The 27,997-nt window shown below is 38.6% G+C and overlaps 1 long non-coding RNA gene across 2 annotated transcripts; it reads right to left on the bottom strand.

The window, feature by feature from the left end:
- Positions 1-5,732: 5,732 nt before the first annotated feature.
- Positions 5,733-8,288, bottom strand: LOC102579408 (uncharacterized). Of its 2 annotated transcripts, XR_368754.2 has the most exons (5): positions 8,136-8,288; positions 7,857-7,978; positions 7,417-7,552; positions 6,356-6,509; positions 5,733-5,767 (listed from the first exon to the last, which is right to left on the bottom strand). It is a non-coding gene; the product is annotated as an uncharacterized lncRNA (long non-coding RNA). The 2 variants fall into 2 exon arrangements; XR_001472103.1 differs by lacking the exon at positions 7,417-7,552.
- Positions 8,289-27,997: the final 19,709 nt, after the last annotated feature.

The raw sequence follows: 27,997 nt of genomic DNA, 5'->3' as shown, positions 1-27,997 counted from the left end.
CCCACCCATCCCCTACCATCCCCCACCCCCCAAAAAAAATTTAAGTTTGTTTTTAAAAATTATTTTCAATTTCAAAAATTATTTTCTACTCTAGTTAAAATAAAAGATATTTCTCAAAAATATTTTTCATTCATAAATCAAACACTAAAAATCTTTTCCGAAAAATATTTTCTACTCACCAACCAAACATGAGAAAATAAGTCAAAAATCAACTTGTTTGATGATGAGAAGCTGAGCTGAATTCGAGATATGGTGTTGAGAGGAGAGGCTAAAGAGGTTGTGATTGATGAGGAAGGCGTCTTGAGAATTAAGGGGCGGGTATGTGTGCCTTGTGTTGATGATTTGACCCATACTATCCTTGTAGAGGCTCATAGTTTGAGGTATTGTATACATCCTGGTGCAACCAAGATGTATCGTGATCTGATTTTGTTGACTAATGTCTGAATTGTCAGCAGGTAAAGTATGAACATCAGAGGCCTGGAGGGACACTTCAGAGAATGCCCATTCCTAAATGGAAGTGGGAAAGAACTGCAATGGATTTTGTTGTTGGTCATCCAAAGACATTGGGTAAGTTTTATTCTATTTGGGTAATTGTTGACAGGTTAACTAAGTCTGCTCACGACATTTCAGTCAAGGTGACTTATAATGCACAGAAGTTATCCAAACTCTATATTTGTGAGGTGGTTCGATTGCATGGAGTTTCGATCTCCATCATATCAGATAGAGGTACGCAATTTACTTCTAACTTTTGGAGGACCTTGCATGCTGAATTAGGTACTAGATTGGATCTTAGTACCGCATTTCACCTTCAGACCGATGGGCAGTCTGAGCGAACAATTCAAGTGCTGGAGGATATGCTTCGTGCATGCGTGATAGATTTCGGTGGTCATTGGGATCAGTTCTTACCCTTAGCAGAGTTTTCGTACAACAATAGTTGTCACTCGAGTATTGATATGGCCCCATTTGAGGCGTTGTATGGGAGGAGATGTAGGTCTCCCATTAGTTATTTTGATGCATTCGATGTGAGACCTTGGGGTACTGATCTTTTGAGGGAATCTTTAGAGAAAGTGAAATTCATACGGGAGAAGCTTCTAGCAACTCAGAGTAGACAAAAGGAGTATGCAGATCGGAAGGTCAGGGACTTAGAGTTTATGGAGGGTGAGCAAGTCTTGCTGAAAATTTCATCCATGAAGGGTGTGATGCGGTTTGGTAAGCGGGATAAGCTTAGTCCGAGGTATATTGGGCCACTTGAAGTTCTTAAGCGTGTGGGGGAGGTGGCCTATGAATTGGCCTTGCCTCCAGGCTTGTCAGGAGTGCACTCGGTATTTCATGTGTCAATGCTGAAAAAAATACCATGGTGATGGGAACTACATTATTCGTTGGGATTCTGTCCTGCTTGATGAGAATCTGTCTTATGAGGAGGAGTCTGTTGCTATTCTAGATAGGGAGGTCCGCAAGTTGAGTTCAAAGGAGATTGCATCTATCAAGGTTCAGTGGTAAAATCGTTCAGTTGAAGAGTCTACTTGGGAGAGTGAGGCTGATACGCATGAAAGATATCCACACTTTTTTATCTATTCAGGTACCCTTTCTTACCCTCACCTTCTTTTGATCGTTCGAGGACGAACGATGGGTAAATTGATATCTAATGTAACGACCCTTTTGGTCATTTTGAGTACTAGAGCTTTTTATTTCTAAAAATACTTTCCAATAGATTCTAAATGAGTATTTTAGACTATTCGTAACAATAATTATAGAAGTAATGGGGTAATTTTAATAATTAAATATAGTTGGTGGTTAAAGAAAATAACATTAAATTAGTAGTGGGTCACTTTTACCACTTTTATAATTGGTTATATAATAATTAGGGTAAAGAAATAATCTGTAAAAGAAAGAAGAAAAAGTATGCGACAGAACAGAAAGTGGCGTTGAATGAAGAAAAGTCATGGTGCTTTAGGTGATTTTTTTTTACTTTGATTATTGTTAGTATACTATGTGTACGTATATGGGTTGGATAGTGTGATCTTATTATATTGTAAAGGAAGAGAATCAAGTGGCGGGTAAATTTAAATTGGTATATGTATGTTATGTTGTGTTCTGGACTTGGTAGGTGTAGATATGAGTAATCATGATCTAATTATTGAACAATGATTGTTCCTAATCATTGGACCATGCATGATGAGGATCATTATTTGGTGGAAAACACTTGGTATGAACTGAAATATTTTAAATAGGATGCTTCGTCCTTGTAATAGGTTACTGGTGTACTAAGTTGTTAGTCAACTTTAGTTAATTCTTTAGTAATCATATTATGAAGTATTTTTGATATGTTGAGATAGGTAACTAAATATTAGGTGTATCGAATTATTTAAATTTCATTAAAGTTATGCTAATTGGAGGAATTAAGACTTACCCTTAGGTTTGAACTTTAGGGAATTGATTATAGAATTATGTGAGTTTTTGGGTCTAGGATCTACATAGAATAATATGAGTGTTTATAGACTCGTTAACTTACAAATAATGCATATGTACTTGATAGATTGGAAAGGTTCGGAGGCATTGAGGAAAGGAAAAGTATTGGAGAAGTAGCTTGTTCACTTCGGTTCTTCGGTGGAGGTAGGTTATGGTTTATTCTATTTAATAGATAAACTCTTAATATTGATTGATATGCATTGGGTGATATTGTGAAGTTCTCTATGTACTTGATTGTGTGTTTGTGTGGCTTGGTTGTGTGGTTTATGATTGGTTTGAAATCTTGAGACCGTACTTATAATCTTGAACCCTCTCTATCGAAGTGATACCTTGAATATAGAAGGCTTAATGAAATATTGTTAAGGAAGTGGAAAGAGATGATAACAATGACAAATGAATTAACTATATGGTTGGAACGTTCCGACACAGTATTATTGGATTGGGGTGTCACGTTCCAACACAGTATTATTGGATCGGGTGTCACGATCTGACACTGTAACATTAAAGGAAAAGATATTGAATTAACTTAATGCATTCAATCTCAAAGAACTCATTTTCCAAATGAGCGTGGTGTGGAGGCATGAGTCCTCGTATGTGTGCTTCATATTGTGATTGATTGCGTACTTGCTTCCGTTGTCACTTGTTCATGTTGTTTGTTGCTTGCCACTTTGCTAAGTGTCATAGTTGATTTTATACTATTATTCAGTGCATATTAGTTTCTATTTTGGGTTGACCGATGAAACCTACTCAGTATGTGTTCCTTGTACTGACCCCTACTTGTGTTTTCTTCGTTTTCTTTTGTGGAGTGCAACAAGTGTACCATCGACTTCGACTCGCCCTCAGCTCTAGCCAGTCTCCAGCACATCAAATTTCAGGGTGAGCTATTCCTTCTAGCTCATGCTGGAATCTCTCAGTCATGGTGTGATGTCCTTAAATTTCGGACATAGACCATCTTATTTACTTATTTTGTGTCTTTAATACTCTTAGACTTGGTATTTTGAGAACATATGTCCTTGATGTGATGACTTTCAGATTTTGGGGATAATAAGTGTTAGACTTTAGAGGTTTATTTGATTGGTTACTTTAATAAGTTTTGAGCTTCAGCATTATTGTTGTTATTCGTAGTTGAATTATTGATATATGTTGGGGTTTGGATTCCTTGGTTAGCCCATTTAGGAGGTTAAGTGTGGGTGGCACTCCCAAATCGTTTTGGGTCGTGATAGTTGCAGCCTGCAAGTAGCGACAATTATCCTCGTGTAAAGACACATGTTCTTCTTGTGATCTCTAATCTCATCTTAAAGGTATCATCTTCCCTTTCTTTTAGTTACTGGCCATCTATGAGCACAGAGTTGCAGTCCAAAGCTTTGTATGGTGTATCAATTCTTTTGATCAGTGGGGTGTGGAGCTAGGAAAGGCACTTCTAAGAGAATGCCTTAAAATTGAGTAATTGAACATTCTATGATACTAATATAATACTGAGTTACCCTGTTTATTAATGTCCTCTACAGTCTCTAGCGACTCAAGTTAGAAAGCAACTTCATGCATCTCGTAAGAAAGGAGAATCAATTGAAGGCTTCAATTTCAGCATCAAAATGTTGATAACAAGATATCTCGAGGTATGATATGATTTTGTTAGACCAAAAGTGGAAAAACTTGAGTTCTCAAATCCTGGGTTTGCCTGTGGTTTCCCAGCAAATTACCCAGATTGTTGCATGGAAGTTCTTCTTTCACTTTTGGAAATGCTACTTTATAAAATGAGATTCACATTTCCAAGCTTATCTGGAAAGGAAAAGAAAAGAAAAGTGGAGTTAACTTTTTTTTATTATTTTTGAAGTAAAACAGGCAACATTCAGACATGTTAACGTGTTTCAGTTCTTAGGCAACACGAAACAATTTTCATCCAAAGAATCTTCATATTGAAGTCATTTAATTCCGTCCCAGCATTGAGCTCCCATTAAAACTTCCTCTGACCTCTTTTGGTTAACTCTTTTATGCTTAAGTTCAATTTTTAAGCTATCTTTTTCTGGACATTAATTCCAAGAAGATTATTTCTATGTATTCTAGACTGCTTTCATGGGCATTGACCCTGATTATCGTGAGTTTGTAAAACATAACTCTCTCTATTTTCCCTGGCTTCATGTGCCATGGGTCAAGTGTAAGAGTTCCTTCCTTCCATATAAGTTGGCAACAATATGGTGGTACAAACATATTGGATAGTGATTCATAGCGCTATTCTTAAGGGCCGGACCAAGAATGTCCTAGAATTACAATGCCACATAGCATATGGGATAGATTTATATCATATCACCCAAGAACACTGAACAAACACACGATAAATGTAATTCCAAATTTTATACTAGGACAAGGACCAAAAGACCCATTAGTGGATTCATTGCTTTTTTTTACGATAAGTACTTTATTTCACAATTTTGATGTGCTATTGAGTCCTTAACAATTGGAGACTATATTCATTGGAGGTTCACTAGAGTTCTTCTTTTTTCCTTCCAATTCTTCTACCAAATATATGAGGAATGTTACGGATCAGGTTTCATGACCACGGTTTAACGGCGGCCTCGACTTCACTACCAAGCAAAATGAACAAATTTCAATCAATCAATCAATTTTGAAGTTGCATAAAAGTTTTGGTGTTGTATGGTCACTCATCTTGGCAAACATATCGCTGCAGTTGTATGCATTTATTTCTGGTTTCATCTGTAAAAATAATGGTCTTTTAAATTGCAAGTTGGTGTCAGTTTGTGAAATTGAACAAAGTATTAACCTGATTGTGAAAAAAAATTAATTTTCTATTGAAAAAGAGGTGCGAAAGTGAATTTCAAGTCATTTTTTGAATCTTCACTTTCCATCACAAAATGTTGAACTTTTACTTCTTTCCAAAAAAACACAATTCAAATTCTAGCTCTCACCATGTCAGCATGGAACTTAGAATGCCAAATTGAATAACTTATAAAACCTCAAACGCAAGAACGAGGAAAGAAGAAATATTCATTAGAACTGAAACCTAGAGAACATCAATGGCTTAGAAAAGGAGTAGGCAAATAAATTTGTACTGGAAAACCTCTACAAAAAACATACAGAAGAAAAACAGGAGCCTAGGTACAATATTGCCGTTCAAATATGAAGTTAAACAGACAACTTAAAGGAGTGTCACTTGGAGTTCAACGCTGCTTCTGTATCCTCTTGTCTCTAATGGGGCAATTCAACAGGTTTCTGTGCCTCATGAGGATGTTCAGGACCTTTATACATATACCTTAAGATGTGTAAATAGTTGTCTACCAAGCTGCATAAACAGAAAATTGAATCATTTCAGAATGTGGAGTATATAAAATGTAAAAAATGCAGAAAATCTTTTTTCTACTGATAGTAACCTCTTCAAGGCAAAGCAAGTGCAATCACCACCAATTCTGAGATCCAATAAATGGCCTAGTCAATATCATTTGAGTGAGGGCACATGCACACGATAAAGAAAACCAGAAGCATGAGAAGACACCGTTGCGTAATTCACATCTGCCTTGATTTAGAAGTGTAAACAATAGCCATACAACCATCCATTAGAAGAAGTAATACTCTTTTATGCACAGGCTATCTACGATTTAAAATCATTAGTTCCAAGTGGGGTTGGTTTATATGTGTGTGTAGAAATAAAATATTACACACACACACACAAGTATATTGTAAGTTCCACAGATGCTACCGCTATGGGAGATGAGAGTTATTAATGGAGTCCCTAATAACTGATAAGTGATGCTTCGTCCCCAACATTATATGTAAATTGCCAAACATCTTCTTTAGGTTAATCAACATAATTAAGAAAACTCATATAGGTCTAGCATGGAATGAAACAACACAAATAGTAAAGCATACTGACCCTCCCTTTGGGAAGCATGCCACGGACAGCATGCTCAATGATTCTTTCAGGAATTCTCTGTTGCAGTTGATCAAAAGTCTCCACTGCCGGAGTGCCTCCTATAAAGTTTTTGGCTCCTCTTCTTCCCAGATACAGCAACCTTCTCAGCATTAACCTTTTGGTGTTCAAGTAAAAACAGAATTGCTCAGATATAAAATTGCAGACTAGCAAATAATTTACAGTTAAAGAGAGCTGGAAAGTGTCAAAGTTATATAATGCTATCTTACGCACTAGGTCCCCCTGTCCAGACGTGGGGTCAAACAATCTAATTTTCTTATTTACCTAACTAATATGGCATTGGCGCATGCCTAATTGTCACATTTAATGTTCATGTGGATTAAGGAAGGCATAATTTGAGGTGTGTAAACCTTAGTTAAGTGATACTACGAGGATTGATCAGACAGTAAGCAGCACCAGGTCATCGAAGTTGAATAAATAACCATGCCTCAGGGATGTCATGAGATGCAAAATGAAAGAAGCCTCTACAACTGAACGTACTAGCAAAAGATTTTCGTTGAAATATGATCACTCATAAGAAATAATCAATGACTCAAATTAAAACTTAGTGGATAACGAACCGCCTCTCTACACTTATCAACTTAAATACCAGGCTCGTGTCTGCAGCAAGGTTCAGATCCATTACATGCGCCTAACCCACACATCACATGTTGCTCTTTTTCTTCTATTATTACATCACGAACTACTCTCTCACCACTAGTCCAAAACCCGGGGGGAAGGGCACATTAAACTTCCATTTTTATCTTTCAATGATCTATCTTTCTGTTGAATTTGTTTGGAAGAGTAGATTAAGTAATCAATATTTTGATCATCAGCATGATTTGGGTTACTCAGTAACTTTGTGAACTTATACTCCTTTCCTTGGAGCCTTACTGATGAGTTCAATCAGGTTTATTTGATAGTTCAATCGAGTTTATTTGCTATATATATAATGCCCTACTTTGGACTGTAAATACAGAAAGAAAAGATCAGTTTTCAGAAATATAGAAGGTGAATTATTTAACTAAGTTTGCTTTCAACGCATGAATGAGGTGAAACTTAGGAGAACATCTGTCACAACTATTCAAGAACTACACACTCGGTACATTGTCCAGTTCCTTTCAATGACAATCTGGATTTCATCTTGGACCAAATCAATGCCTGTAGAAATGAGAGAAAAAGGATAAATTCTTAAATTATGGTACATGCATTCACATCCATTGAGGTCTGGATGAGCACAAGTAAAATGGAAAGAAGAACTACAGGCAAAAATCACTGGACAAAGAATTCTAACAGTACAAAAATATTCTCTTATTCCAAAGACATAATCCACCACCCTCGCAACCACCTCCTATTAACAGAGAACAGAAACAAGACGGGGAATATAACACAAATAACTAAGACACAAAAAAGTAAAATCAAAAGAACGTCAGATGATCAGGTCAAGACCAATTGCTCAACGTACCATCTTTGCGCAAAGACCAAATTTCCCACGTGTCTGTTTCAATACATACTTTGTTCACAGCAGTAACTCCCACAAACGCTCACAAACAGCAGATGATCATGTGGCATTCCTCTTCCATTATCCTACTATTAGAAACAAAGTACAGTAAATAGAGTCTTTTAGGGAAGAATAATCTTCCACTAACTTGCCAAATTGATTTAATTCAACAATGTACTTTTCGTGTCTTGCATACTGAGAGCAGAGTCAGCATATAGAAGAACAAAGAGAAACAGATCATACCTTGCATGTAACCCTATAATATGATGCCTCCTTACCCTTAGATGCCTTTGTAGCTGCAGGGTCTTTTACATTCTTCCCAAGAGCAACATTCCTTGCTTGAATCTCTAGAACCCGAGCTTCCTTGGCAAGGTTTTTCTAGACACGGTAGTTAGAAAAATCACAATGCCATCTAATGAAATTTGCTAGAAAATTATTTTACTAATGAAATTTGCTAAATGTCAAACAGTGAGCATAAAATATAAATCACAATGCCATCTAAGTGAGAGTAAATCACTGCTTACACACCTTAATAGCCTTTGCTGTCTCAAAATCATCATAACTGGCTTCATATCTACGTTCATGGTCAGCCAGACCAATCATGGAATTGAATTTACTTCTACCAACCTCTTCACTAAAGAAGCAAAACAAAAAACAACACTAAGCTTTGAAGAGAGGTTCCCATTAATGGAACTCTGCTAGCTCATTGAAGTAGTTATCTAAAATAGACAAAATAATCACTTACATGGTTATCTCTACAACTGGAAGATCGGAGATAGATTAAGCAGAATAAAGTGCATTCTCAACAAGTTCTCTCATAGTAGTGTAAAGACATTTCCCATGCTGAAAACTTGGAAATACTAACTTGATTAACAGCGCATTTAATGTATCATTGTTGAAGTATGTTGCACCTCATGAAAATCTTGAGCTATTAAAAAAGGAAGAGCCTATTTCATTTAATGCCTTCAACATGCCCTTCAATGTGGTCGACTCTCTTTTGTTGGTTAATGGCAACAATGTGTGACCTTAAAAACATCCACATACTCTACAAGAAACCAGTTCCAAAAAAAAAAACTCCACCTACTCAACTATCATTATGAATATAGGAACATCTCTTCAACATGGGGTATAAGGATGCATTGATGAGTTATCAACAGTCTGATTATATGCTAACTGCGGGGAAAGGGGGGGCGGCATATGGAGATTAATTTTTCAACCTTTTCTTTCGTATAGGTACCTAAATTTTAATTAATTTTAAGGTACTAGCTGCTGCTCTCCAACATAACGGCTATTAACCAAGAGGAATATTAACTTCACTTTACTTTATCAAAATAAATTAACAAAGCAATATTATTTTAAAAACTAAAACTTCCACTTATAGTTCTATGGAGACGATGCAACTTTGTTTCTCTTTTTTTGTAATTACCCTTTGATTGCATTCACTAATCCTTTGGTGTTCCTGCATTTTTGGATTCTACTTCTCTATATCACTCGAATGCCAACAGGGAAATATTACTTCATTGACATCCTTAATCTGCAAACTAATGTGTGATTAGAACAGTAGAAAAAAGTTAAAATTATAAGACATCCTTAATCATCAAACTAATGTGTGATTATAACATTAGAAAAAAGTTAAAATTATAAGACATCCTTAATCATCAAACTAATGTGTGATTATAACATTAGAAAAAAGTTAAAATTATAAGACATCCTTAATCATCAAACTAATGTGTGATTATAACATTAGAAAAAAGTTAAAATTATAAGACATCCTTAATCATCAAACTAATGTGTGATTATAACATTAGAAAAAAGTTAAAATTATAAGACATCCTTAATCATCAAACTAATGTGTGATTATAAGATTAGAAAAAAGTTAAAACTATAAGACATCCTAAACATATAAGAAACTCACATTGTCAAAACCAGCAATGTTTTTTATCTGCAAAGAACTCAGCAGGAGACTCTGCACAAATTTAAAACACAAAATGAAAATTAATTCAAAAAATGAAAAGGCGACAAACCATTAAGCTTAGAAGTTTCGCCTAGACTCAACCAATAGACTAAGAGAGAGAGAGAGAAAACAAACTCTTTTTGAGAATGCTATATTTGATATGTATAAATGTTTGATAATCCAGCCAAACCTTCATCATGTCATTCAGCCAACTACACCATTCTTCCGCACAGAAACTGATGTATCTCTTAATCATGCATACATATGCTCTGTCCATGGCTCTAACAGATTAGGAAAATTAACTGCCAAATCTCCAAGAGCAACAGTGCAATTTGATCGAACTGTTTCAGACCATGCATTCACCACAACAGCTTGAGATTTGCATCACTAGGAAGTAATATAGACACATGTTTAGAACTTTTTACAAAAATCTCAAGTAATTGATAACGCTCAAATTACCCTCGGAATAAGTTTAAAGTGTAAGCGGTCGTCATCAACAAAAATACCCAACAAGCGTGTTCGCAAACGGTATTTTCCCTGCCAAAAATTGCATTTTCAGCTCTTGACCTCATTTTGCCTCAAGTCCACTTGGTTTTTTCAAATATCTCCTAAATCAATTTTCCATTTAATTTTCGTGCAAATATGAAAAAAAACCACATTAAAAGCACCAATTCTAAACTAAAGCAAGTCAAAATAACTACGAAAAGAGCCTCAAATGAGTGGAAATCTACCGCTCATCAACAACCCTCCCACGAGCTGCCGCTTTTCAATAACTACGAAAAGAGCTTCAAATGAATGGAAATCCACCAATCATCAACACCCCCCCCCAACTTAAAAACTATTTTTGTCCTCAAGTAAAGAAAATCAAAAACACAAGAGGCTCTTAATCAATTTCCCTTTCTCAATTAAGCACAACAGTAATGCCTTCGGTTGTTCCACATGCAAACTTTTCAGAAAAGAAATCCTCTCATTCTCATGAAACATTTTCAAAAACCAAGAATCATTTAAATGACAACAACTAAAACTCAAGAAATGACTCAACTCATTAACTTATTCACATGCTCACTTGACTCAATTAGAAATTTTCAAAATTACCTCCTTTTCAACTTACATGCCCTCACAAGAAAGAAGTGTCCCAAAACCACACACACATATAAACAAGACAAGGGAAAAAGATGCAACACTCACACTCACAAAGAATCATCTCATGCACACAAATGTCACACCATAGGCTTGCCCATATTTTCAATCAATATTGACTCAACTCCATTTGGTTAGAAATCTCAAAGGAAAATGTTAAGCTTGTAATATATGCCTAGGGAATGTTAGGATATCATATAGGTATAAGTGACTACATCCCTCAATTCCTCTGTTCTTTTTTTTTCCATTTTTTTATATCAAACCCTCATGTGGTAAAGCATCCCTTAATGAATTTCCCATAACACCCCCACAACTTTAGGCTTTTAGCCTCAACTTTCAAAACCTCAAGTACAAGGAGGGAAGGGTTCAGAAGAGGGTTATTTTTTCAAAAAGGATAAGGCTTGTAATGTGGTTGCCAATAAAAAGGACTAGGCTCAAAGGGGACAACTAAGGATATATTTAGTGCAAAGGTGGGATTTTTAGGCCAAGTGGACTTCAAGAACATCAAAGAAAGCCTAAGATCATTTCTCCAACCAAACTCAATCAAAACCAACTGGGAAAGTTCTAGGTGACAAAAGCGAACACAAGGCATTGTTCAACAACTCACCACACATGGCCTGCAAATCAATCAAAATGGTTCAAAATCTTACTTCCTTTTCAAAATACAAGTAGCATTGAATATTTTAACCGCTAACGAATCAAAAGTCACCAAAATAGTTGTAAGAGTTGTCACAAAATCATTCATAACATGCTCAACCTTTTAAAAATGGAGAGGTATGCTCAACACTATTCACATGCATGACTATGCTCTTAGTACCAACAAAGTCAAAACCTTCCTAAGAAGACGACAATTTTGCCCTTAAAAAGTTGTCAACCAATCCATCGTCAGGCAACCTCATTCATCTATTCGAGAATGGCTACTCAGACTTCGCCACAATCAACACCAATCAGACACTCACATGCAATCGACGATTTAAACTTTAGAAAGTTGTCACTCTCTATCTATCATCGGGCATAGTCAATCCAAATCTTACAATTAAAAAAACAAAGAAGCTAACAAACTATAACTCAAAAACTAAAATACACCAATCCAACACAATATCAACAAAAACATCCACGATATCAAAGACCGACAAGGGTACACCAATCCATAACAAAGAAAGAAAAGTACGCCCGACAAAAGCACAATCACAGTATGCAGAAACAATCAACAAAATGTGTACAAGGAAGGCACCCCAACTAAAAAAGTGTTGTTGATCACGCTCGCACTATTGAGGAGCTCCGTCATTAGACCAAAGGGGCAGCGACAAGAGAGCCAGATATGAGGGTAGCTACAGTGGGTCCCGTTCCAGGCAGAGGGGCTCCTATGAAGGGCCCAAGGTTGTGGTATCAGCAGGGCCAGTCCAGCCGGCCAGTGCAGGCCTCATTGCAGGCTTCAGAGAGAGACCGGGCTGGAGTAAGATTGGCTCTAGTCAAAGCCATGCGTCCCACTCTTGTGCTTCAGGCCGTGGTGGTCGTTCTACGGGGAGAAGATCATCGTCAAGTTGATTTGATTGTGGTGAGTTGGGTCACTGGTCCAAAGATTGTCCAATGCATAGGCAGATTGCTCCTGCTCCACAGACAGCTCTACCAACAGCACATCTAGGGGTGGAGGTCAGGTTCAGGACCGTTGCCGTGGTTATCATGGTATTCGGGGTGGTCCCTGAGGAGGCAGATCAGGCGGTAGGACTGATGGCCAGGGGCAGAGGCAGACAAGGCCATTTCTATGCAGCTCTAGCGAGGGTGGAGGCTGAGGCATTTAATGATGTGATCATATGTACGATTCTATTATGCCATCAGCCCACCCGCGAGCTTTATTTGACCCTAGTTTTACTTATTCTTATATGTAGGTATTATGCTTCTTGTATAGGTATGAGTTTTGAGCCTATAGCAATGTTGTTGCGTGTGTCGACCCCCGTGTGTCAGTCTTTAGTAGTGGATTGTTTCGATCATGCTTAGTTACTACTTGGGGGTGTTACACCCGGGCTGACCTTATGTTGTTAGATATGCTTGATTTTGATTTGATTCTGGGTATGGATTGGTTATCCCCATATCGCGCGGTTTTAGATTGTTTCTCTAAGGCTGTTACCTTATTCATGCCTGGTATTCCTCCGATGGTGTGGCCTCCATTAGTAGCACACCGATTGGAGTTCTCCTTTATTCAGGCTCGGAGGCTAGTGGCTAGCGGATGTCTGTCCTATTTGGCATATGTGCGGGATGTGAGTAGGAAGGTCCCTTCAGTTGAGTCTATGCCTGTTGTCCGAGATTTTATAGATATGTTCCCAGCCGACCTACTTCGCCTACCCCCTGAGCGTGATATTGACTTTACTATCGAGCTTGAGTCGGGTACTCGACCTATTTCCATTCCACCATATCAGATGGATCTTGTAAAGCTCAAGGAGCTCAGTGTTCAGCTTCAGGACCTCTTGGGTCAGGGGTTCATCAGGCCTAGTGTGATGCAATTCGAATTGCACCAAGACCGTTCACTCGAAGTCAAGCTCGAGACCTTCAAAGGATGCAAGGTTTGTGTTGATGGCAAAGTAAGGGTTTCATGCCTTGACGACCGTTTGGAAAAGTGAAGGGAAGACGGTTGACGAAACTGTCACTTTAGGCGAGCAAGAGCCATTCAGCGACTCACCTAATGGCTTGGGCGATGACCCCAACTCGCCTAAAGTTACAGAACACTTGAGAGGGAGGACACCTCGCTGAACCAGTTGGCGACTGCCGAGTCCATTAGGCAAGCTTGACCCAGATCTCCCTTTGTCCTTTTTGGGCCACTTTTCGGCCTCTTATGTAATAAATGCCTAAAACTATAATCAACTAGTTTGAGGGTCCTCTTTTAGGTAGTTTATTTTGAATATTGATATTTAAACTCTTGTATGATTGTTGAAAGCTTAGTACAAGCTTGGATTGACTTTTGCTTAGAAACGTCGGTTGCGAGGTGAATTCAATTCCCTCGAGGTCTTCGTAAGAGTTAGGTGCTTCTTGTAGGATTAACGAATTGAGGTCTTAAGGTTTAATATACCTTTTGGTTACTTTCTGTTTCCTCTTTTTGTGTCTATCTATCTATCTTTATTTTTGGTCTTTAATTTCCGCATTTTATCCATAATTCGTAGTGAGAATTACATCATTTGGTATCAGAGCTGAGCTTAGATTCGTTCCGACGATTCTAGTCTTGGGTTTGCTAAAATAAAGAGTCAACGTTTTTCAAGAGAATCCCAAAAATATTTTGTTGATTTGAGTCTTGTTTGAAGTTTCTAAGGTTAGATTAGTGTTTGGAGTACTATTGGAGATTCCACCACTGTTGAGTGAAGAAGCTTGAAGAAAGTGAAAATGGGTTTTGAAATCTGAAGGTTTTGATAAGGAATTGAAAGATTAAAAAGTATTGGGTTTGTTTCCTACATCAAGGGGAGCTTGTATCTCAAATTTCATGAAATTCCGAGCTAAAATTAGTGAGAGTTTTATTTTGGGTCTTCATCTTGTTCATTGTGTTTTTGAGGAATATTCAAATCTTCAGAAAGAAGGAAGATCCAAAAGAAGGTGGTTAATCCCAAAGGAATGGGAAGAGAAAGTGGATAAATGTTAGTACAAAAGGGAATTTACCAAAAGGGGTACAAATAAAGGAAAAGTACGGGGGGAAACCACAAAAGCACAAGTTTCGAAGGTCTTCAAGTGCACTCACTCACTGGAAATTTCGGCGATCCCGACTTTGCTCGCCAAAGTCCAAAGGGAGACTCACCAAACTGACCCCCAAATCGTCGAATTACCTTGAAAGTCTATCAATTTTGGGGAGCTAAACTTCAAGTTGGCGAGCTGAACTTCAACTTTGGCGAAGAAAACAATGCATTTAGCAATCGGAAACTCATTTTGTACCCCTAATCTCAGGTTTCTAATTCCTTTTCCTTTTCTTGATTCTCAATCGTTCTCAAGATTCCTAAACTAATTTTCAACTTGTAATTAATCTACTTGTTGATTATTGGTTCTTGAATTCTCTTCTTTGCTAGTGACATTTCTTTTCGTACTTGTTTCGTTTTACTTCGTAGTTAACTTTTTTTTATACAAGTCCATTTTGCTTAATCGAGTCGTCCGTCTATCTTGAAACAAGAATCCATTTCGGCCAAGAGTAGAAATTGACACTTCGTGATCTACCGAGTATAAGCCAATTTGAGAGGCAATCAAAGGTGTAAACACGAGTGATTGTGAGTTCATTTTACTAACGCTAACATTGTTTATTGTTTTTTTTTGTTGAGTTGTCTTATTGTTAGGCACCATGGAAACCGGAAGTGAAACCCAACCACCATCAGGAGAGGTTACTTTGGAATCTATCACGGAGGCGATTATTAATATGGGTTGGAGAGGATGGAGAACATGGAAGAACAAATGGCCACCATAAAAGGCAGTGTGTCGAAGATGGATGATAGAATGAACAATGTGGAGGGTCGAGTTAACTCTACTAATTCCATCCCACAAGCTACTTTTCGTGCTTCCACAAGTGGGCACGACCACACTATTTCTCCTACTATCATACCCGAAGCCTTCCATCAAGCATTCAACCCAACACCAATTTGTAATGGCTCCAATGTCCAAAATACCAATCGGCCTTTCCAATTCCAACTCAACCAAGAAGCTCCACCAAACCAAAACCGACCTTACCAAGCCCCACTAAACCAAAATCCACCCTACCAAATGCCACAAACCCAACCAATCCCCGTGATATAGGTGAGGGATGATGAGTACCATGGGGGATATGAAGGTGAAGGTGAAGAAGCGCCATGGAATGAAGCACAAAGGAATAGACAAGAGGTTAAATAGGACATAGAGGGCGAGGAGGTAGATTCGGTTCAGTGCCAGATGGGATAAGACATTATGGGAACTAACCTCAAGGTGGAGAACCAAAGTAAGTCTTTGCCAATCAAGAGTATGGTCAAGAATAGAGAGAAGAACATGGTAACCCATATCAAGGGGAAGTTCAAAGAGGTTACTACAATAACCAAGTGGGTGAGGGCAGAGGAAACTATTATGGGGACCAAGGTGGAAATGGAGGCCGGGATGTTGAAATTAACTCTATCAAGACTAGTCTCCTACCTTTCGGGGGGGAGGGGGGGGATGCAATCCTGATGCTTATCTAGAATGGGAGTCGCTTTGTGAAAGAATCTTCCAAGTCAATGATTTGACCAAGGTCAAGAAGAGTTGCTTTGTCATTGCTCAATTTGAAGGGTTTGCTATTACGTGGTGGTAATACATGAAAAGGTATCTGATCTTGACCGTATTCCGTATCCCCTCCGCATCGCGGAGAGGGAATTAATTATTTGGTCTTGAATTAAAGCTGGAGACAGAAGACTACGTATCGTGCATGCGTCGCGGAGAAGAGTTGCTCGCTAACAACCAAATTCTGGAGCTATCTCTGCGTCGCGGACCCTGGTGCCAGATTTGGCCGGTTTCGACTAAATATAAATAGAATCGGATTTATTATTTTATAATTATTCTTTTTCTGGGTTTTGAATAACGACGACTTTGGAAGCTTTTTTATCTGTTCGTAGGGTTCATACTTAAACTCTCTCTATTTGATCTCTTTATGTTATTTAATCATTGCGTAATTGAGAATCTTGGTATGAGTAGCTAATTTCCCTAGTTCTAGGGTCGTGTCTACTGGATGATTGTGTTTTATTTAAGTTTAATGGATTGAAGTTGATTATCGCATGAATCAATCTTTTGTTCTTGTTTTAGTATTTCGTGCTTGATCACCACAGAAATAAACATCTTGTCTGAATTGAACTCGGGAGAGGGATAAGAGGATAGAACGTGGGGTAAAAGGAGAATGATTCACTCTTAAATTTAGAGTTGATTTTTATCTAGGATAGGGATACCTAGGAACCTTGCTTGGTTATAGAACGGACGAAATCATAATGCTCAGTAATTGGTTTAGTGGGCTCAACGATGTAGTTAGGTTGGCAATTTTGGTAGGCGATTAGAAGTCGGGAGACCACAATCATATAATTAACCATGTGATCATTGATTCGATAGTTAATTAATATCCGTTTCACAAGATAAGACGCATGACTCCTTAAGTTAGCTACAACCATGGAATTTCCCCCGTCATTGTTAAAACCCTTTTGAAATTGAATCGTAGTAGTTAAGCTTAATTAGTGTATAATTTTTTTAAAAATCCAATTCACTCTTCTCGATAACACTTGTTTTAAATTGAAAGTATTGGAAAAATTGAATTAATCTAATCTCGAGTCCCTATGGGTACGATACCCGGCTCTTAAAAGGAGTCACTTTAATACTTGCACGACCACGTACATTTGCCTGTGCGATTGGGCGCAACAATATCATCTAGTACTTCAAGATGAACACCCTCCACCATGGACAAGATTGAAAGCCCTTATGAGAGTCAAGTATGTGTCGGGAAGGTTTCGCCAAGAGTTACTTGCTAAGTTATACAACTTGAGGCAAGGAAGCAAAAGTGTTGCGGCCTACTATTACGAGTTCCAAAATTTGATCTTGAAGCTAGAGTACACCGAGAATGAGGAGCATGCCATTATTCGTTTCAAGGTCAGATTGAACAAGGAGATCTCTTCCAAGATGACTATACACAAGTTGGCTAGCTCGAATGACATCTTCGAAGCTGCCAATGAGGTAGAGCGAAACTCAAATAGGATAAAGTACCTACTACAAGGGTATTTCATTTTCAAATTCTTGGAGTAAGAACAAAGGGGCAGCTCAAACATCTTCGGGTTGGAACAAGAATAAGGATTTCAAGATGCCTATGAGAAATAACCCTTTGAAGGAAACACTCCAAAGTACCCACCAAGAGAGGGAGGTAATAATGACCCAACCAAATTTCAAAGGCATTTAGTGTCACAAGTGTAGAGGATGGGATCATATGATGCGTGAATGTCCCAATCGATTTGCTTCGAATGTTCTAGTTCAAGGAGGGGAATTGTATCTTGGTGAAGGGGTAGATCAAGAAGAGGGTTGTGAAGAAGAAACCCAAGAAGAGAATGACTTTGAAGGTGATGAAGATAAGGAACAAGACCCATGTGAGGGAAAAGATGTCGTCGTTCCTAATGGTTTGATGAGGAAGGCCCCAATTGAAGAAGCTTGGCCTCAAGAAGGAGAGTTCACCGTACCAATGTATGTGGTAAGGCGAGTTACGATTAGCAAAGCCATGGAAGACCCAAGTCAAAGAGATAATCTTTTCCACTCCAAGTGCATCATCAAAGATAATGTGTGTTCCTTGATCATTAATAGTGGGAGTTGTGCAAACATTGCTAGCACCGCTTTAATGGAATTCTTGAAACTTCCTACCACTAAGCATGCTAAACCTTACAAGCTTCAATGGTTGAGTGAGTGTGGAGAGTTGAGGGTTCATAGACAAGAGTTGATCAAGTTAAAAACTAGAAAGTACCAAGATGAGATTCTAAGTGATGTAGTCCCAATGCAAGCTTGTCATGTGCTACTCGGAAGACCTTGGCAATATGATCGTTCAACCAAACATGAGGGGAGAACCAACAAGTATTCACTTGTATTGGATTATCATAAATATGTCCTTCATTCTATGTCACCCTCTCAAGTCAATGAAGTGCATCAAAAGATGAGTGAGTTGAGGGGAAAAAGGAAGGGTGAGGAAGAACATGTGGAGGCCAAGGGAAATGAAGAGGAAGAAAGGAGGAAGTTGAAGGGAAAGGCCCAAGTGTTGTTGGCTAAGCACAAAGAGATAAGGGAGAAAGTGGAGGCCAAAAGTTCTTTGATCCTTATCACACATAGGGATCATGTGTTGCAAACTAGCCAATCTCATTCTTCCCCATTCTATTTCTCTTCTTTTGCAGGATTATGAGGATGTCTTTCCAAAGGAGCTTCTAAGTGGATTACCCCTTATTCGGGGAATTGAGCACCAAATTGATTTTGTGTCGGGCTCACAATTGCCAAACAAGCCGGCTTATCGAAGTAATTCGGAGGACACCAAAGGCTAGTTGAGGAACCCCTCAACAAGGGCTATGTGAGAGAAAGTATGAGTACGCGCGCCATTCTGGTTCTATTGGTTCCAAAGAAAGAGGGAACATGGTGCATGTGTGTTGATTGTCGGGACATCAACAAGATCATGGTAAAGTATCGTCATCCTATCCCTGATTAGATGACATTCTTGATGAGCTCAATGGCTCTTGTGTGTTTTCAAAGATTGATCCTGAAAACACACAAGAAAATCGCATTCAAGACCAAGTTTGGTCTTTATGTGTTGAGAATATGTCTCAGGGTATTGCAGAAATAAAATAGTTAGCTATTTTTAAGATTTTTAAATTATGGTATGAGAGTCCTATTTGACTTATATTTAGGAGTTAGTTCTTTTTATTTGTTATTTGAATTAAGCTGATAAGTTAGTATCTTATTTTTCTATTTTTAGTTAGGAATTATATCTATAAATGCAAGTCTCTAAATTATTAATAAAGTAATTCCCTTTGATAATACTGCAATATTTTTTCTCTCAAAGTCTTTCTCTGTTATTTTCTTTATTTCTTTATTAAAAAACCAACAATTGGTATCTAGAGCCTTCTTCTTGAGGGACAGGTGAGTAGATAATGGATTCTGAAAATAGTTTTTCACGAATGGCTCCTCCTATTTTTTATGGTGAGAATTATCAACTATGGGCTATGAGAATGGAACTTACTTGGAGGCTCTTGATCTTTGGGAAGTCGTGGAAAAGGATTATGAAATTAATCCGCTGCCAAATAATCCCACCGTGGCCAGATCAAGAGTCGCAAGGAAAAGAAAACCATTAAGTTGAAGACAAAAGCAACTATGTTTGCTGCTGTTTCGACAATTGTTTTCACGAAAATCATGACTCTCACATCACCAAAAGATATTTGGAATTATTTGAAGAAAGAATATGCTGGATATGAAAGAATACGAGGAATGAAGGTATTAAATTTAATGAGGGAATTCGAAATGCAGAGAATGAAAGAGTCAGAAACAGTCAAGGAATACAGTCAGATTGCTTGGTATTGTCAACAAGGTAAGATTACTAGGCACTGAATTTAAAGATACAAGAATTGTTGAAAAAGTTATTGTTACAGTGCCTGAAAGATTTAAATTAAGCATGTATAACTACCTTGGAAAACATGCAAGATCTGTCCAAAATTACCTTGGCAGAATTGTTAAATTCTTTGCAAGCTCAAGGAGCATTAGTAGCCAGCCACAAAACTCAAAGCAAGGGTAAATTTTTGAAAAATTACCCACCTTGTCAGCATTGTGGAAAAAATGGACATCCTTCATATAAATGTTGGAAAAGACCAAATGCAAAGTGCAAGAACTGCAAACAACTTGGTCATGAAGCTGTGATTTGCAAAAGCAAATTTCAAAAAGATGAAACAGTTGCCCAAGTCACTACTGAAGAAGAAGAAGAAGACCACTTATTTGTGGCAACTTGTTTTTCAACCAAAAAATCTGATTTTTGGATGATTGATAATGGTTGTACAAACCACATGACATATGACAGAAATTTTTTTAAAGAGTTCATTCCTATGGAAAATAAGAAAGTCAAAATTGGGAATGGTGATTGTATTCCTGCAAAAGGAAAATAGTTTGTTTCAATTAAAACAAATTGAGGTACTAAAATAATTTCAGAGGTTCTTTATGTGCCTGATATTGATAAAAGTTTGTTTACTATTGGTCAGTTAATAGAAAAAGGATTTAAAATATTATTTCGAGACAAATATTGTTGAATTTTTTATTCTACTAAGCAAGAGATTTTACAAGTTGAAATGAGAGGTAAGAGCTTCTCATTTAATCCAACAGAAGATGCACACAAGACTTGCAAGACAAAGGATGAATTAGCAGATTTGTTCACAAGGTCAATTTCAGATGAGACTATAATCTACAATTCCTGATCCAAGAAGGAGTGTTGAGAATATGTCTCAGGATATTGCAGAAATAAAACAATTAGCTATTTTTAGGATTTTTAAATTATGTTATTAGAGTCCTATTTGACTTATATTTAGGAGTTAGTTCTTTTTATTTGTTATTTGAATTAAGCTGATAAGTTAGTATCTTATTTTTCTATTTTTAGTTAGGAAGTATATCTATAAATGCAAGTCTCTAAATTATTAATAAAGTAATTCCTTTCGATAATATTGCAATATTTTTTCTCTCAAAGTCTTTCTCTGTTATTTTCTTTATTTCTTTATTAAAAAAACAACATTATGAATGGTTGGTGATGCCTTTCGATCTCACTAATGCTCCTAGTACCTTCATGCGTCTCATGAATCATGTGATGAAGCCCTCATAGGGAAGTTTGTGGTTGTCTATTTTGATGATATCTTGATTTATAGCAACACCATGCATGAGCATTTAGATCATTTGAGATGTGTGTTTGATGTGCTTAGGAAGGAACAACTTTATGCTAATCTTGAAAAATGTTCATTTTATGTTGATGAAGTTGTTTTCTTGGGGGTTGTTGTCAGTTCAAGAGGGATTGAGGTTGATGAGTCTAAGATAGACGCTACCAATTCCGAAATCCATAAGCGATGTTAAAAGCTTTCATGGGTTGGCTAGGTTTTATAGGCGGTTTGTCAAAGAATTTAGTACCATAGTCGCTCCCTTGACCTAGGTAATCCGAAAGGATAAGCCTTTTAAGTGGGGGGAAGAGCAAGCCAAAGCTTTTGAGGAATCAATGCTTAGCTCCACCCCTTTGTTGCAATTACCTGATTTTGAGAAAATGTTTGAAGTGGAATATGTTGCTAGTAAAGTAGGCATTGGAGCCATCTTGATGCAAGAACAAAAGCCTATTGCTTACTTTAGTGAAAAGCTTAAAGGTGCTACTTTAAAATATTCCACTTATGATTTTGAATTGTATGCTTTGATTAGAGCTTTGGGTGATTGGCAACACTACTTGTGGCCCAAGAATTTGTCATTAGGACCGACCATGAGTCCCTAAATAATATTCGACGCCAAGGAAAGTTAAACAAGAGGCACACCAAATGGATTGAATTCCTTGAAACTTCCCTCATGTAATTCAATACAAAAACGGGAAGGAAAATGTGGTGGTCGAGGCCTTGTCTAGGAAACATGTGTTGGTGTGGGTCCATTTCAAGTGCTTCAAAGACTCAATGAAAATTTATACAAAATTGACCTTCCTCCGGAGTATCAAGTTCAATACACCTTCAATTTTTGCAACCTTTCTCCATTTTCAACTCTTGATGATGATGATTCGTTGAATTTGAAAACAAATTCTTTTCAAGAAGGAGAGAATGATGCAATTAGGACTGCACCAAGACCGTTCACTCGAAGTCAAGCTCGAGGCCTTCAAAGGATGCAAGGTTTTTTCATGAAGTTAGAGGTCCTTGAGCTTATGTTGATGGCAAAGAAAGGGTTCCATGCCTTAAAGATCGCTTGGGGAAGTGAAGGGAAGACAGTTGACGAAACCGTCACTTTAGGCGAGCAGGAGCCATTCGGTATTTGAAGGGTTTGCTATTACGTGGTGGGAATACATGAAAAGGTATCATCTAGTACTTCAAGATGGACACCCTCCACCATGGACCGGATTGAAATCCCTTATGAGAATCAAGTATATGCCGAAAAGGTATCGCCAAGAGTTACTTGCTAAGTTGTACAACTTGAGGCAAGGAAGCAAAAGTGTTGCAGTCTACTATGATGAGTTCCAAGATTTGATCTTGAAGCTAGAGTACACCGATAATGAGGAGCATGTCGTTATTCGTTTCAAGGTAGGATTGAACAAGAAGATCTCTTCCAAGATGACTATTCACAAGTTAACCTAGCTTGAATGACATCTTCGAAGCTGCTAATGAGGTAGAGCGGGAACTCAAAGAGGAGAAAGCGGCCTACTCTGATGAGTTCCAAGATTTGATCTTGAAGCTAGAGTACACCGAGAATGAGGAGCATGTCGTTATTCGTTTCAAAGGTAGGATTGAACAAGGAGATCTCTTCCAAGATGACTATTCACAAGTTAACTAGCTTGAATGACATCTTCGAAGCTGCCAATGAGGTAGAGTGGGAACTCAAAGAGGAGAAAGTACCTACGTACAAGGGTATTTCATTTTCAAATTACTAGGGTAAGAACAAAGGGGCATCTCAAACATCTTCGGGTTGGAACAAGAATAAGGATTTCAAGAAGCCTAATGAAAAGAAACCCTTTAAAGGAAATATTCCAAAGTACCCACCAAGAGAGGGAGGCAATAATGGTCTAACCCATCGATGGCCCCCTAACGTTGGCACCAATTTTCACTTAGACACCTTAACTAAGCTTTGTTAATTTTGAACACCTCATGTCATATCCCGTTGTCATTTTGACACTTTTTACTGACATGGCATAGTGAGTGTAATACACTCAATACCAGCGCGTGAAAGGCTCATTTAATCTTTTTTTTTTAATTCTTTTCATTTTCTTCCTCATTTTTTAGCATCCATCTCTCAAAACTTGAACTCCTTCCATGGAGAAATAGTTTTGATGATTCTACAAACAAAAAAATGGATTTCAACACGATGAGATTTTACAATAAAACAAATTTCAACCCATTAGAAGGGCCACGATTCATGTTGTCGCAAAGAAGGGAAGCGAAAAATCTTGAAAAAGACGGTGGGTTGGGTGGGAGAGGGGTGGAGAAGAAGATGTGGGTGGGGAAAGGATTGGGGTTAGGGTGGGCAGAGGTGGAGAAGACGTTGGGTGGGTGGGGAGGGGTTGGGGTGGGTGGGGCGGAGAAGATGACTTTTACACGTCATCGATGAGCGCGATACACACACCTTATATATTTGACTATTTGTTAAAAAGTGATAAAATGACACAATGCAGTATGCCATGAGGTGTCTAAAATGAACAAAGCTTAGTTAAGGTGTCTAAGTGAAAATTGGTGCCAACTTAAGGGGGCCACCAACGGGTTAGGCCGGTAATAATGACCCAACCAAATTTACTGAAGGCATTCAATGTCACAAGTGTAGAGATGGGGTCATATAATGCGTGAATGAATGTCCCAATCGATTGAATGTTCTAGTTTAAGGAGGGGAATTGTATCTTAGTGGAAAGGGTAGATCAAGAAGAGGGTTGTTGAAGAAGAAACCCACAAAGAGAATGACTTTGAAGGAGATGAAGATGAGGAACAAGACCCATGTGAGGGAAAAGATGTCGTCGTTCCTAATGGTTTGATGAGGAACGCCCCAATTGAAGAAGCTTGGCCTCAAGAAGGAGAGTTCACCATACCAATGTATGTGGTAAGGCAAGTTATGATTAGCGAAGCCATGGAAGACCCAAGTCAAAGAGATAATCTTTTCCACTCCAAGTGCCTCATCAAAGATAATGTGTGTTCCTTGATCATTAATAGTGGGAGTTGTGCAAAGGCTGCTAACACCTCTTTAGTGGAATTCTTGAAACTTCCTACCACTAAGCATGCTACACCAACAAGCTTCAATGGTTGAGTGAGTGTGGAGAGTTGAGGGTTCATAGACAAGTGTTGATCAAGTTAAAAATTGGGAAGTATTTACAAGATGAGATTCTATGTGATGTAGTCGCAATCCAAGTTTGTCATGTGCTTCTCCAAAGAACTTGGCAATATGATCGTTCAACCAAACATGAAGGGAGAACCAACAAGTATTCACTTGTGTTGGATGATCATAAATATGTCCTTCATTCTATGTCACCCTCTCAAGTCAATGAAGTGTATCAAAAGATGAGTGAGTTGAGGGAAAAAAGGAAGGGTGAGGAAGAACATGTGGAGGCCGAGGGAAATGAAGAGGAAGAAAGGAGGAAGTTGAAGGGAAAGGCCTAAGTGTCGTTGGCTAAGTACAAAGAGATAAGGGAGAAAGTGGAGGCCAAAAGTTCTTCGATCCTTATCACACATAGGGATCATGTGTTGCAAACTAGCCAATCTCATTCTTCCCCATTCTATTTCTCTTCTTTTGCAGAATTATGAGAATGTCTTCCCAAAGGAGCTTCCAAGTGGATTACCCCTATTCGGGGAATTGAGCACCAAATTGATTTCGTGTCGGGATCGCAATTGCCAAACAAGTCGACTTATCGATGTAATCCGGAGGACACCAAAGTCTACAAAGGCAAGTTGAGGAACTCCTCAACAAGGGCTATGTGAGAAAAAGTATGAGTCTGTGCGCCGTTCCGGTTCTATTGGTTCCAAAGAATGATGGAACATGGCGCATGTGTGTTGATTGTCGAGCCATCAACAAGATCACGGTAAAGTATCGTCATCCTATCCCTAGTTTAGATGATATGCTTGATGAGTTCAATGGCTCCTATTCTGTTTGGGAAGGATGGAACGATGCGCATGTGTATTGATTATAGGTAGTTGAATAAGGTGACGGTGAAGAACTGCTACCCCATGCCTAGGATTGATGATCTATTTGACCAGCTTCAGGGTGCCACATTGTTTTCGAAGATTGATTGGAGGTCTGGTTACCACCGGCTAAGGATTAGGGTAACAGACATCCCTAATACCGCATTTAGGACTAGATATGGCCACTATGAGTTCTTAGTAATGTCTTTTGGGTAGACTAATGCCCCTGCCGCCTTGATGGACTTGATTATGCGGGTGTTCAGACCGTATTCATTTTGGTATACTCACGGAACATGAGTGATCATGAGCTGCATCTGAGCATTGTGCTCCAGACCTTGAGAGATTAGCGGCTTTATGCCAAGTTCTAAAAGTGCGAGTTTTGGCTTGAGTCTGTAGCATTCTTTGGGCACGCGGTGTCCAAGGATGGCATCATGGTAGATCCGACAAAGATTGAGGCTAATCATGATTGGGCTACGCCCATTTCAGTTACTGAGGCTCGGAGCTTCGTCAATTTAACAAGCTTCTACAAACGGTTTGTGGAGGGTTTCTCCACCATTTCTGCACCTTTGACCCGGTTGACTCTCATTGATGTTCCTTTTGAGTAGTCTGAGGAGTGTGAGTTGAGCTTTCAAAAGCTCAAGGAGTTGTTGACTACTGCTCATGGATTGACTCTTACAGCTGAGGGCAAAGGCTTCACAATCTATTGTGACACATCTGGTGTTGGTTTGGGTTGTGTTTTGATGCAGCGAGGCCAGACATTGCTCATGCGTCGAGGCAAGGGTTACATAAGCACAACTACCCCACTCATGACAGACATTGCTCATGCATCGAGGCAAGGTTTACATGAGCACGACTATACCCCACTCATGACTTGGAGTTGCCAACGGTAGTTTTCGCTCTTAGGATCTAGAAGCACTACTTGTATGGAGTTCGTTATGAAATCTACATGGATCAAAGGTGTTTTCAGTAAATTATGAGCCCGAGGAATCTTAATTCGAGGCAGCTTCACTGGATTGAGCTTTTCTGAAGGACTATGACCTCTCTATTCTCTACCATTCGGGAAAGGCGAATGGGACGCCTTGAGTCGCAAGGCAATGAGTATGGAACTCTAGCCTTCCTATCTACGGTAGAGCGGCCTTTAGCTTTGGACATTCAGTCCTTAGCTAATCAGATGGTTCAGTGGGATGTTTCAGTCCTTAGCTTATGACTTGTTGGGACTAACAGTTCCGTCACCAGGTTAATCGTTTAGTTTTTATGTGAGTTTTAGTGTTTTGGAACTTTTGAACCTGGAACAAACAGTTTTGATTAAAAAATTTAGGAAGATGGTCTCACAATCCAATTCTGACGATTCCATCAGCTCTAGAAAGGTCATTTTAGGCTGGTAGAATAGTCGTGATGACTCCTGAGGTTTTCAATGTGAGTCTAAGCGATTAGGTGTTTTAACTTTCAAGTTGAAGCCTATGTTTGACTTTAGTCAACATTCGAGGTAAACGAGCTCGGATGAGAGATTCGTCTGCGCGACTAGCTCCGAAGTGTCGAGTTTAGTCTAGAACGACCCTTTGTTTAGGTCTCTAGGCTTCCGGGCTAATTCCAAGGCCCCTCGTGGACTTTGGCTTACTTTTTACCGAAACGACCTTGAATGGAAGTTTCGATGGGTTAGCATATTTTGTTTGCGTGCACGGAATTTCGAACGAATCCGGCACACCGCATCAGAGAATTCGGAGTTTAAGCAAAATAGCGCAAGTGTTGATATCTGGTGCAGGGTTTTAGCGACCAGAAATCAGACTCTTTAGCGACTAGAATTGGACTTTTAGCGACTGGATTTGGGCTATTTGTATAGCAAAATTGTAGCCTCATTTCTTTTTTCAAAAGGCGATTTCTCCCACATCCAATCTATGATTTGAGTGATTCGAAGTCTTGTATGATCGTTGAGAGCGTGGCTACTTGGGTTTATGATTAGAAGTTGTTTGCAAAGCCTCATTTGAGGTGAATTTCTCATTTTAGTTGTTGCCCTCTCTTTAATTTTGGCTTGAATTGGGTTTTTATTGCATGTGTTGTTGTGGGATATTTTAGGCCTCGGATTGCGTTCATCTTTGGAATACAAGTTTGAGGCACTATATAGGACCTCTTGACGAAGTCAATTCCGGAAATTTTGGCGCCATCCCATGGTTCCCATTTGGCTCTAAAAATTGGCCAGGCTCCATTTTGGGTGATTTTGGTGTCTAAACGATCGTATTGACGTTGTGATCATATTTTTGATAGTATGGCAGCATTGAAAGGTTGTTCAGAAGGGAAAAGCTTTGGCCTTGTGATTTGGAGCGCGCGCGGTCGGCTTTCAGGTAGGCTACAACTTCCTTTCTATCTAGATTGAGCCTGAATGTGTGAACTCATGTTGATTAGTGTGAATTGGGGGCGAGGACCTATAATTCTTACCTCTCTTCTTAGATACCATGTTTTAGGTTTGATTGGCATTTTTTCGGGCACTGTACACCTTGCTAAGTTGAGTGGTTTAGGTTTGTGCATGCTATGTGAATTAATTGAATTTACTAGCTTTCTGATGCATGTCCAGCCTAATTGAAGGTCAAGATAAAAGGAAAGAAGTTGGAACATAACAAAAAGCGGGAACATGCAACAGTTTCCACGGGTAAAAAAACTGGAAAAGGCAAGCACATCAAACT

This window comes from Solanum tuberosum, unplaced genomic scaffold (genome assembly GCF_000226075.1).
Source record: "Solanum tuberosum cultivar DM 1-3 516 R44 unplaced genomic scaffold, SolTub_3.0 scf00539, whole genome shotgun sequence".
Taxonomy (NCBI): Eukaryota; Viridiplantae; Streptophyta; class Magnoliopsida; order Solanales; family Solanaceae; genus Solanum; species Solanum tuberosum.
Note: the sequence above shows the minus strand (reverse complement) of the source record. Positions and strands in the feature narration are given on the sequence as shown.